Source organism: Callithrix jacchus, chromosome 16 (genome assembly GCF_049354715.1).
Source record: "Callithrix jacchus isolate 240 chromosome 16, calJac240_pri, whole genome shotgun sequence".
Lineage (NCBI taxonomy): Eukaryota > Metazoa > Chordata > Mammalia > Primates > Cebidae > Callithrix > Callithrix jacchus.
In genome coordinates this window covers 34,702,179-34,715,945 of record NC_133517.1, presented here as the reverse complement: position 1 = coordinate 34,715,945, position 13,767 = coordinate 34,702,179, and the positions used below count along the sequence as shown (strand labels likewise).

Here is a 13,767-nt window from a genome sequence, read left to right as displayed (position 1 = left end):
TATGTATTATTAATACAATTTTTGTTTGCTTCCATCTGCTCTCTTCTCCCCTTTTCTATTCAGGAACTGGAATGCTAGTGATTGCTTGAGGGTGAGTAGCTAATTTTTCAGTAACAAGTTCTCTCAATATCAAGAACAAAAGCACCATCAACACAAATCTGTTATTTCACGTTAAATGAACTAGAAGGCCAGATTCTTCATCAAAGACAGTGTGGGGAGTTACTGTGTGTGGGTGTGTTTTAATTTCAAGGAGTAAACGACACTCTTGCCTGTTAAGCCATGAAAGCTAAAGCATATTAAATGGTTCTAACCCCATTATACAATTTATAAAATATAAATATAATTTGATATATTTATAATGTGCATATTTTATTCAAAAATTATATTACACATTTTATAATTGAATACAAATGTGCCTTTTCTCCTTGCAACCTATCTTGACTCAGTTCTGTAAAAGTCCAAAATTGTAAGTTGAGATTTGCTGTAACGTTTTTTTCAAGATTTTGGAAACTTCACCTCATAGTTTTTGATGTCTAAAGAAATCTTATATGTGCTATTTTCATGTGATTTAGACTCATTATGCGGAGGTGTTTGGTATATCCTGTAAAGTTAATATTTCCTGAGAAAAGTTGGTTTACCAGTCAAATACAACGATCAATATCTTCTACCTAGTTCACTGGAGTTTATGGTGTCCAAACAAATTGTCTCCGTAAATATGGTCATTAGATCTCAACTCACCCCATGTTTAAATTTGTCTGTAGTCTCTTTAGATAACATGGGTAATCAAATCTTCAGCAAGTTTTAAGTTAATCTCTGAAGGAGTTACCTTTCATTGTCTACAGTCTTCTTACAAAACCGTCTTCAAGCCATTAGTTTTTATATTGACCTGAGTTGCTGATTAGAGTTTGACCATTGATAGGATATAGAGCCTACAATGTAGAAAATTTTATAGTGAAGATTATTTTGCAAATAGTTTTAAGAGCATCCTATAGGCATAAGATAATCAAAATGATACAAATGATCAATAAATATTATAAAAGTTTAACTTCCCTATAAATTCATGAATGCCAATTTAAAGAAATCAGTTGCGGCCGGGCGCGGTGGCTCAAGCCTGTAATCCCAGCACTTTGGGAGGCCGAGGCGGGTGGATCACAAGAGATCGAGACCATCCTGGTCAACATAGTGAAACCCTGTCTCCACTAAAAATACAAAAAATTAGCTGGGCACGGTGGCGCGTGCTTGTAATCCCAGCTACTCAGGAGGCTGAGGCAGGAGAATTGCCTGAACCCAGGAGGCGGAGGTTGCGGTGAGCCGAGATTGCGCCATTGCACTCCAGCCTGGGTAACAAGAGCGAAACTCCGTCTCAAAAAAAAAAAAAGAAAAAAAAAAGAAATCAGTTGCATTTTGCATATAAAATTGCCAAAGTGGAGAAGAGAGCATAGTATAATATTTAATAGTGGTGAGGGAATATATACATACATTCTATTTAATATACTATTTTATATATATATATATATATATATATATATCACTGGTGGGATATACAAAGATGCAACTTTTCTAAAGGTGATTTGGACATAAAGTATTTTTAAATTTTTTAAGTTCTGTATGCCCTTCCACTCTGAAATTCTACTTTTTGGAATTTAAGCTCAAGAAAAAATTATATAAACATATAAATACATATAAACATTTAGCTATATAAGCTGTTCATCTAGACCTTACTTCAAGTATCATTTATGAGAATGAAAAATTTGAAAGCATCCTAAATGTTTAAAATGAGGAATAAGCTAATAAATTATGGTACTTAGTATGATTAAATATTGTTCAAGGACGTAAAATAATGTACAACCTTTTTAATGACATTGAAATATATTTATATTATATTGTCTGTTGAATAAGGTACATTTCAGACACACACACACACACACACACACACACACACACTTGCCCAGTCACTCACAAGTGGCCAAACTTTGTAGAAAGTGTACTATGGCCTCTTATTTGGTATTTAATGTAAGGATAATTTTGAAGATATCCCAAGGGATTTAAATTTATAGTTTTAAATCATTTTTATATAAAAGGTAACTTCTCTTTATTCTAGAGCAATTTGAATTGTTTTTAAACAAAACAAAGATAACCTACTTATTTGAAACTCTATATGTACAAGAGAAGGTAGATTGGAAGGATACATAAGAAAATGTTAACAAGAAATTTGCAGCTGGTATGTTGTGAGTTATTATTTTCTTGCCTTTTTAAACATTTATACATGTAATATGGGTAATATATTTTTAGTAGCTAAAAAGTGTCATGGAGAATTATTGCTTAGTTATCCTACACTCAAACCAAGAGAAAAGAAATCCTTGTAACTCTTACAGATGGAAATATGGGGCAATTAGAAACAACCATGTAACTGTCAACTGGGAACAACTGGTGTGGCTGTCAAAAACATAGATTAGAATCCTGTTTCTCTGAGTTTACTAGCTGGGGAACACTAGGCAACTTACTTAACTTCTCTGAGCTTCAGTTTCTTCTAAATATACCTATATCTCTTAAAAGGGAAATGGTCAAATGCAAAAAGAAAATTCTTGGCTTTGTTACATCTGGATGTTGAGGTGTAGTGGCTTCTGAGAGAGCTGCACAAAAAATATTGCCTGTTTCCCACTCCATTCCAGTTCAATGCTTCACTCACTATCCTAAGTTGCATATGCTTAAAAACCAACATGACTTTTACTTTGTAACATTTGCTTTGAAGGATTTTCTGTTATTAAAATGAAATACATCTTTTCAGAAGAGAGCAGAGGGATAAGTAATCAAGCCATGTTCATAACACTTTGTCCCCAGTAATTAGTAAAACATCATTGTTGGAGTTGTGGCCTTTGCCTGAGCTCTGAGAGAGGAGGGCCCATCCAAGTCATGTTCTATTTTCCACTGTAACTCCTATGTCTGCACATAGTAGGTTCATATCACCCAACACATTGAGGTGATACATCGAAATAACAGTTTCAAGATTTACACTCTACGTTTTTAATGAATATTTATTTATCTCTTTGTAGAAAAATTGAAATAAGTAACTAATACATGATTATATAACACTTTGCTTATTATTTAGCTCCTAAATAAAAAAGGTATAATAGGAGAAGAACAAAAACAGTTTCTGCTTTTAGAAACATGGGGCTCATATTCAGTAACCAACAACTAACTCTCCTTTGTCAAAGGCCCTATCACACTCTTGCATCCCCATCCTCCACCTTGTAAGTCACAGTTGCACAGCTTGGAACTGGGTCCTGGCTTGCACCCCTTAGGCAGTGCCTGAAGTGTGGCTGGCTGGTGAAGATGGCCAAGAGTAGGCCTTTGGGCACAGAGTACTTTTTATTAGGTCACTGGGGAAGGAGATTTTTTAAAAAAATTTCTTTATAATAAAACTGTTCAGTATCCAGACAGTAATTCAGTAATCACTGTGGCTGAAGATAGACTCTAAGGATAAACACACTTTCTAGAATCTGGCTTGGATTCATCAGATTTGTACTGAGAACCAGATTGGCTGGTTCTCAGTGAAACACATTTATGGGAGAAACAATATTAGGCTTTTAGTGCCTCAGTGTGCTCATCTTCAAAATGGGACTAGTTACAATATATAAATGTATATAAATCCTGTGACTGTTATGGAGTTGAAATTAGTTAATATGGAGAGAGCATGTTAAGCAGTGAAAACACAGGGCAGGTTCTTAAATATTAGTTCCCACTAATCACAATGATTACTACTCGACTGCTCCTGCTGAAGGTCTGATCAACATTTCAAGAGGCCTGTCGGAGGTGAGACAGCGCAAACCCAAGTCTCTCTAAGCTTAGTGGTGAAGTGAGAAAGTGGCTCAGATTATTAAAACCATGAAGATATTGAACTAAAATTCCTTTACAAATTCCTTCATTCTTCGTAGGCACAAACCTGGCTATAAATATTCAGTAGGCATAGTTTTATAGTTGAAATAAAACTTAACAGTGTATGTTCAGCTTAGTTTAGTCTTCCATTGAAGGATAGAATGAATTGTTAAGTGTTAGCCAGCCAGATGCCAGGGTTAAACTTAGTTCTCTTGCCTCACAGTCCTGGACTCTCTCTATTGTATATATTTGTCTTAATGACTTAGAAGAGACTATTTTAAAATTAAACCACAAACAAAATAAAAACAAAGCAAAAGACTGTAGCTCTCTTAAGTCTTAGGGCATTAAAAGAGACTTTTTTTTGACAGTATTGTATTTTATAAATCACCTTATGTATTGGAATACACACACACATGCACACACACATGTGCACACACACACACACACTCTCTCTCTGTCTCCCTCTTAATTATTAACCAATAGTCCTCTAGATCCAGTGCTTACAAATACATTTTTACAGGAAAATTCAAGATCCCATATGCCACTATAGTGTTTTGCAGAGGAATGACTAGAATGACACTAGAGCCTGCTAGGCTTGCATCCAGAGCAAGGATTGGCTGCATGGCAGTTGTCTTGTCCTCGGGTTCTAAGAAGCACTGATGGAGGACCTCACTGTCTGCTGCAATATAAAAGGAACACTTGATCAGAGCATGTCACTCTCATTCATTTTAAAAACAACATGCAGAGTTAAATAGATCCAGTGCTGAAGTATGTAGCTTTCCATGCTATAGAAGGAAGCACGGTCAGTAGATAAAAATTTTAAACTGACAGTTGAAGATGGTGTCATAAATCGTACTTTCCACAAGTTAACTTACCAGAGAATATAGCACTATTCACATTTGGCCAAAATTTACATGACATTAATTTTGTTTTTGTGTTTGCCTATATTATCTTTACTTGCACCATTATCTTGATTAATACACAAACAGATAATAAGATAGAAACATTGGAATAACTGCAACAGAAATAATGAGGGGAAAATAGTTTGATGAAAGTAGGGTCTCTTCTTAATGAAATAGACAAAAAGCACAGTTTGAGCATGCATTTTCTTTTAAAGATTATTTTCAAATTTGATAATGATATTTATTTTATTTAATGTTATCTAAGATTAAGGTACATCAAGAGAAAATAATTCTCTGTGCTATACCATAAAAACTATAAAATCTGATTAGAGAGTGGAAGTTTGATAGAAATTATTGTAGCCACAAAGAATTACAACATAATAAATAGTATAGATTTCAGGAACTTACTATCTAAGGTAGGTAGTGCATACATTACTCAGCTATGTGAAAGTCATCTAGAGAAATATTTACTCAGTAGTGAACTAAATGAGGTTGCTGAAGATTATTAAGGTCACTATAAAGACATTAAACCATGGAGAGGGAGGGGAAAAATTCTGAAAATAGAATCAATGGAATGTCAAGAGTCTGAAATCCACAAAGAACAGACATATTGCATAAAAAATACTTTTTGACTTGTTATATAAATAGCTTCATTTTTCAAAAGCATTAGGAAATACGCTTTACATTATATGGTCAGAAAAGGAGAACTGCATTCTGTGCAGAGCTTCATGTGAATTCATTTTCTCTGTTACGGCTTAACTCGCCCCAGCTTCTCACCGCTAATCATAACAGACTCCTTCTAGTTTAATTATGTTTCAAGTTCTGAAGATGAGTTAACCACTTACACAGGGAATTTGACTTGCATTGATCAGTTAAAAAAGAAAAAAGAAAAGAAAAAGAAGTCTATGTTTTGATTAACCATTTAACTGACCAACATTTTGGCTTCTTAAGATGATTTTTTTCAGTCATCCTAGTGAAGTGCCCAACATACAGACAGGATGCAAGAGGATAGCCTCAGACACTACAAAGGAAATAGTGTTATAAGTTAGTTTTTCATTAAATGCATAGCAGAGAGGCTGAGAACTGAAACAGAGAGGACTTCCACTCCACTGAAGGAAATTGTACCTTTAGAGACCAATTGGTGGAGAAAATCGCTAGAAAGAGCAGGACAATTTAACCTGAAGCTTGACTGTGCATCTTATCCATTTGTCCAGCTAAAAAAATCAATTTCTCAGTTTACCCTGACAATTTTAATTGTAGGGCTGACTATATCACAGAAGAGCAAACATGAGATTAGATCTGAAAATATGTAATTTACTTTGGCAATCAAATAACAATAAAACTATTAAAATACAGCATCCCTTTCATTTATATACTGAACATGTGTTCTTAACAGATTCTGAAATACATGTTCACCATACACACATATAGTATAGTTTCTTACAAAAAGTAATTGAAAAACTAGACGTTCGTTATCTAAATATCAGGGTTCTGGGAAAGTACTACTGACGTTTACATTGTGTTTTATCACACTTTTTTCCTATTTTGAGGCTATGAAAAAGCAGATTTTATACTCAGGTTTTTTTTTTATCTTTTTTAGATTCTAAAGATATTAAACTAAGAGCAATGCTGTTTAGGCATGAAAGAGCTTAGTACTGGATGGTCACTCTTCAGAACTGTAAATTTTGGTGCTAGCTTTAATTAGTTTTATGAAATTAACCAATGTCTATTCTCTATACCTATTTTCCAGTATAAGATTTGCTGGACACTAGTTCAAATTTCCAAGTTCCTAGTGTTCAATGAGAAAACACAACTTTCTGTGATCAGTAATGTGACATATTCCTTAATATAACCAAAATAACTTGCCTATCTTTAAAATGAAAATAATGATGAAATGAAGGGTTTAAAACAGGGAAGGAAAACCAAAAGATATCACATGATTCTTAAAGAAATCACTTGTATTTGAAACTGAAATTATGCAAAAGCTATGGAAATAGTAACTCCACAGTCATGATATATATATGTAAGTGTATACCTTATTTGAGATTCCACTAAAATTCTGTGAGCTGAAATTCACTGTAGGTAAGAAAAACTAAAACTGTTTTTCTACTGGACCTTACCTTCCTTGGAGCTCTGTGTATCTGATGTAATAAATTCACACTTTTCTGTGTTAAATTTGTTCATACAATAGAAGCTTATAAAAAAGAATATAGACTAAAGAGTAGTTGCATAATGAGATTTAATCTATGTAAAATATCTCCCAGAAGAAATGTCCTTTACTTTGATCATATCCCTTGAAACAAGATCCCCTGCTGGAAACCACAATAAATGAGAGCTTGGGAAAAAACTCGTCTGGCAGACAAGCTTGCCTTTTAAAACAAAAGTTCACCAAACCCACCAAGTCCATGATCCTGGGGTGGGTTTAATTAATGTCAATGAAATCTCCAAGGTTTCCTGAGGCTTAAAGGGGAAGTAAATCTCTGGATTCCTGGATTCTACATGCCGTCCTCTCTGAGATACTCAAGATTGAAACATACACACACACACACACACACACACACACATTCCACCTGTGCATGTGTGCACACATTGTACCCATATGCACACATGTGCACACACATTCAGTCGCACATACACACAGAGTAGGTGTCTATTTCATTATGCAATGTTCTTTTTAAAATTTAATTTTTTCAGGGTAGGTTCACATGTCACTTTACTATGATTCTCAACATGGCTCCAGAATGTCAACAGCTATATTGTCTCTTGTCATCAGAATGATTTAGCATATTTCTCTGAGTGGACATAATAACATTTCTGTCTTGCCTTTCAGTTCTGTCATTGACTCATATTTTTATTAAATGCGCAGTGATGATCTGTCAAGCTCAACTGAAAAGACATACCTGAGTAGAATCTTTAGTTATTTTTCATTAAAGTTTGATTTCACGTTAAATAATTCCTCATTAAATTAAAAGGGTTTGTTTTTTTCCAACTGTGCACTCTATTTCATTTCACTCAGAGTCAAAGAGATTCCAGACCTGATTACATATCCTTTTATCAGAAACAAATTAATGCCAATGCCAGTAAAATATTTAATTTTATTTTATATTGGTTATGTATAAAGAGACTTACCAAGAGCATGTTCACAGATCACAGCAGCCATCTTGTCCCCCAAAAATGAAAGAGGATGCTAGAGATCAGCTTTCATTCATACCTAAATATAATATATAGTTAATGCTGATTCTCTGGCCTAGAAATAGCAATTCCATCCTGTAAATAACACATGTGACATAGTGTGAAACACACACATGCACGCACATACAATACACAATTTTCAGAACCGTTAAGCTGCTATACCATACCTAGGGAAACAATTCTATTCTCTCCCCATTCATATCCTGAACAATGATTATTTTTATGAAAATTCTCTTTCAGTTGTTCTTCTCCTACCTTTCCAATTATGCCAGCCACAGCATTTTGAGCCTCTGACTCTCTTTAAAAGTTTTGTTATGCAGACTTCAATTTTCTAAACATCTCAGAAATACACAAGTGGTCTTAACAAATATAGTGTGACTGCCGTGTGGTTTCGTTTGCTTTTGTAGTTTCTAAGACACTCTAGCATTATTTAATTAGCTAAAATTTCTTCTCTCTTGAGAAATGGAAACTCAATGAAATGTCAACAATGCTGTCAGTCTGCTTCAGGCTAAACTCATTACACAAAAACTAAAGGTAAAAATAGTCCAAGGCAGAATTCTTTGTCATAATTTTGAGGCCCACACCTTATGCCAATGAAATCCATATGTGATTCTATGAAAATGCTAAATTGGGAAGAGTAGCTAATAAATTATCTCAACAGAGGCAATAATTGATCAGTCCTTGCATAGAAATTTATCTAATTAGCCAAACAACATATCAAGTTCTGCCGAGGATTATCTGAGTACTACATTTATTGCATGATGAAACGTTGCTTATCAGTTCTGGTAAGGCCAAAAACTGCTCTGTGCTGCTCTTTATTCCTAAAATAAACCCTTTTCTTCAGAGAAAGGAAAAAAAAATCATTGTCTTTTTAGGTGAAGTACAGCCAAGAACTGAACAAAACTGCCTCACTTTATCTGAATTATCATGAAGGGTTCGGTATCCATGGGCTCATTACTAAGGATAATAAAATTTGGCATTTTCTATTGTCTGAGGGTTTATAAAGGCTAAATTTCTTGATTTATTTAAATAGATGATAGGAAAGAGCAAACTACAAAAACAAGTGCTATATACTGAAGGCATGTGAATTACCTCCTTCCCAAGGATAATGCAAATTAGAAGTACGTAAAGCTTTGTCTGCACCTGGGATCTTTAATGAGGATAAAGAAAAATCAGACAGAGATTCTCCTGGGGAAAGAGAGGATCGTTATTTGAATAACCTGCAGTGAATTCTAATCAATGCGACGTGACTTTGAAAATGAATGTGGTCTTTCAACCCGCTATACTTGAGCTGTAATATTAATCATAACTCCATGGTACAGTAAAGCTTATGACAAATGCTTATCCAGTGGACTCAGAAAAAGACTGGCTTGGGTGTGCCAAGGAGAAATGGAACCATGAAAATACAAAGGCTCTTCTCTTTTCCTCCCTGCTAGCCCATTTATTGGCTAGTGTATTCTGTTATCTTTCTTTGATTATCTCTAAAGAGGCTGATGCAAATTGCATGTCATAACTGTAATTGTTTTCTTTTCTTCAAAGGTGACATTTTACATGTAGCTTATTTCCTGACACAGTCTTAGGAGTGTTATTTAACATTAAATTATATCAGGAAACTGGTGTGCCAATCTGCTAAGGATGCATTAAACAGCACAGCAAACCACCCAACGCAGGAGGGAATTTCAGCTCTGCCCCATTAGAACAGTGCATTCTTTATAAGTGCATCCTGGACTTGAAGAAGGTTGAGCATATACATGGCAGATTTCCTGGAATGTTAGATAGAAAAGTGGATGCTGACTTAAAAAATAATTTTCAAAAAAAATCAGCTATCAAGTGTTTTCTGACTTAAAAAAATATAATTAGTTTTTGACAAGTTGACATTAAAAGGTTTACAGCAGAGACACATAATGCATTAAAACTAAACTCTCAAGAATCACACGAGGAAGCAAGAAGATGATAAAATAAACACCTTAAAATAATTTAAATAATCTTTTGTCAGGAAGTAATTCCAGAGAAAGAAGAAGAGTGGCATATTTGCATCGGCCTAATGGAAATAGTGTTTAGTAATCAGAGCTGTTTGCCTGGTCATTGTTGCTGCTATAATGTTTTCAAGTGAACTACAAAATGGTGCAACACAGATACATCGTCCAGCACGTGCCATTACTTTGTGATGACTCCTTGTTCATAAGGCAAAACAGAAATCCATTCTTCAAATCTACATTCCCACAGGAGAGTGGTTTCTAGATTTCATGTGTGAAGTAAAAGGGAATGCTAGATGCTACTCACAAATCTGAAGGCAGCCAAAGTAGACAGATGCACTTCAAACTTACTCTTGTTTTGTAGAATTTAAGAACAAGAGGCTTCGTGAGGCATCATATATTTCAGCCCTGCTTTGATACTGCCATCAAATCATAATGGGCACACAGATAGAATATATGTTGGAGATAAATGGAATTTGTGCATATGTTTAAACATATATGCACACACGTATATGTAAACATATGAGACAGATATGAAATATATATGGAAAGTATACTTGAAATATGTATATTCAAGTATTTGGTCTGGGTCCACAGGCCTGAAAAACAGAAGAGCCAATGGTCCCCTGCAAGTTTCTCCTATAAAAACAGAGTGTAAACTCCAGTTCAATGGCAGGAAATCAACATATGATCAACATTTCAATGCATACATACATACATATATATATATATATACACACACACACATATATTCAGGAATATATATTTGAATTTGTACACATATAGGTATGGAGTGTACAAATTCAAATACATATCTGTAGATTTAATGTAGATAAATAGGTAGAACACTGAACTTGAAGTCACAATCAGTCATCATGGTCCTCATATATTGTCATTAATGTATTGTTAAGTGTCATTTTAATTATCTTTTACTGGCAGTTTTATTCCTAGTCAACATTATTGTATGTGAATTATGAGTTGTGTTACATGTGATTTTAAACTTCCAGCCCTAATGCCAAGGATGTCCAACATTTTTTGTCTCTTCCAATGTGCTAAGAAGATAAAACACTGTATGTGGTACACACTAATTTTATACCTATTTTAGACATGAGAATTCGGGGTGGGGATGGTTAATTTTATATGTTAACTTGACTGAGCCATGTGGTGCCTGATATTAGGTTAAATGTTATTTCTGGGTATGTTCATAAGGATTCTTCTGGACAAGATTAGCATTTGAGTCATAGGATGAGTAAAGCCGATTGCCCAGATTGTCCACTAATATGGATGCACATCGTACAGTCTGTTGAGGGCTTGAATAGAAAATTCAGACAAAGGCAAATGTGCATATGTGTGCTCTCTCTCTCTCTCTCTTTCTCTCTCTCTCTCGCTCACTCTCTCCCCGTGATCTCTTGAGCTAGATGTTGATCTGCCATTGAACTGTAATTTACACTCTGTCCTTGTAGGAGAGACTTACAGGAGAAAACTCCTGTTTCTCAGGCCTTTAACTCAGACACAAACTACATCACTGACCCTCCTGGGTCTCCAGCTCTCTTTCTCTCTCTCTCTCCCTCTCCCCACATATATATATATATATGCACACACATATATACATACATATCTCTTTCTCTCTATATATGCATATATATACATCTATTTATCTATCTATCCATCTATCTATGTATGTATGTATGTATCTATCTATCCAACCATCCATTTATGTATCTAGTCTCCTGTTGATTCTGTTTCTTTGAGGACGCTAATACTAGGGTCCTAGGAAGGTTGTGTTAATTTCTCAATTTAATCCAATTTGTAAGTGGCAGAACTGAAAATAAAATCTATTCTTCTAATATTAACACATGATTCTTTTATAAAACAAATTTATTGAGTTATAATCTGTATCTTATAAAATTCATGCATAAATATACAATTCAATGATTATTAGTAAACATACTGAGTTGTGCATCAATCATCACAATCCAGTTTTAGAAATTTTCTTCTCCCCAGTAAGATTCCTCATGCCTGTTTAGAGTTAATCTCTGTTCCTACCCTTAGCCCTAGGCAACCACTAATCTATTTCTGTCTCTATAGGTTTTACTTTTCTAGATGTTTCAGGTAAATGGAATGGTGTAATATAAAGTCTTTTGTGTCTGGCTTCTTCCACTTAGTATAATGTTTCTGAGACCCTTCTCTGTTGTTGCCTCATGATTTTTATAATGCATTTGTCTACTCTTCACTCTGCTCACTGCTTCTGCTCTATTTTGAGCTGTTTCTATTTTGATCTCAACTTAGGATGGGAAACAAAGAGATGCACTGTAGCATGGTGAAAAAAAAACCCACACTAGCATTGAAAGGAAGAAGATCTGGATTTGTAATCTATAAGCAAGGCAATTCTATCTCTCAACTACCTCACCTGCAAAATCGTGTTTATTGGAAAGACCAAATGAAGTAAGGCCCAAAATGGCACCTAGAAAACCACATAAATAGTAGTTTATTAATATTGTGTTTATGACAGCATGAAGAAGTAAATGAGTCAGATTTTCCAGATATAATAATCTCTTTACACTCAAGGAATTCTACATCTAGTGTGAGAAAGTTTAATTAACATAGTCTTAACAGTGATCTAAACTCCTGCAGTTCAGGTCACCATTCCCTAATGTAAACCCAAGTTCATGTTTATATGCCACAAGTGGTAGGTTTTTATTATATACAATTTATAAACCACTCCTGAATTCTTTCAAGGTAGCCCACAGTAGCGGCCACCAGTCCCAGACTGTAGAAACTGCAAAGGAATCACTGTTGGTGTCTTTTGAAAATGCAGATTCCTCAACAGACAAGAATGGAGCTTAAAAACTTTCATTTTAAATAATTCTGAAAATGATCCATTTATATCCTATAATTTGAGAACAAACGAGTGAAAATTGTTGTCAGATATATTACCTAGAGTAAGGTCAACATAATGATATTAGAGCATTCTAGAATCATATCACAAATTCCCATTGTGCAAAGGGTGCTGTTTGCCTCTAATATCTATTCTTCCCTTCTTTCTTTTAGCACTATTATCCTAGAATTTTAGCTGAGCTCCTGATTACCCAGCCTTCTTGCTGCTAGGTATGATCATGTAACTAACTGCTGGCCAATGACATTTGAACAGAAATGATGCATGCTATTACTGGCTCATGTTCTTAAAAGTAAGAAGTTGACTTTCCATTCATTTTTTTCCCTTCTCAGGAGCTAAACTATGAATAGGATGAGACATCCATGACTTGTAGATAAAGACGACATTACTGAATTGCAAAGCATCAAGATAGCATTTGGGTATTAAATAATCTCATGGATTGCCTACCAGCTCAGATTCTTAAGTGAAATGAGTAAACTTTGATTTTGTATTAATTATCGTTATTCTTTCCTCTGCTAAATAATTAAACTGGTATCTTAATCAATATGCTAACTAAAAGGCATTCACTATTCAGAAAACTCAGTTAAGTAGCTTTTAAACATCTCAATTGCTAAGTTTGTTTCTTTTCTGGACATGTTTACTTTACAAGGGTTAAGACCTTGTCTCTCTGACATTCTGTTCAATTTGAGGAGGCTGAAGATTTGGTGAGAGGAGCACTGTAACATAAAAGCTTGTATGTAGCTTGTATATACATCTAAATTCTAGATTCTTTACCTCATCTAGACTGAGTGTAGGGATTTACATTTGGTCTTATATGTTTTAGGTTTGATAAGTTTGACATCATTGGCATGAATGAGTGGAGGGCAGGTGACCAGTCTTAATCATCTTGAATTTTTCCAGAGAACTTGGCACACATTAAGCAGTC

The 13,767-nt window shown here is 34.6% G+C and overlaps 1 long non-coding RNA gene across 1 annotated transcript; it reads right to left on the bottom strand.

Annotated features, from left to right (window-relative positions):
- Nucleotides 1–1,850: 1,850 nt before the first annotated feature.
- On the bottom strand, nt 1,851–8,353 carry LOC118148553 (uncharacterized). The gene is made up of 3 exons (XR_004735396.2): nt 8,226–8,353; nt 7,908–7,989; nt 1,851–4,555 (listed from the first exon to the last, which is right to left on the bottom strand). It is a non-coding gene; the product is annotated as an uncharacterized LOC118148553 (long non-coding RNA).
- Between the last annotated feature and the right edge of the window lie 5,414 nt (nt 8,354–13,767).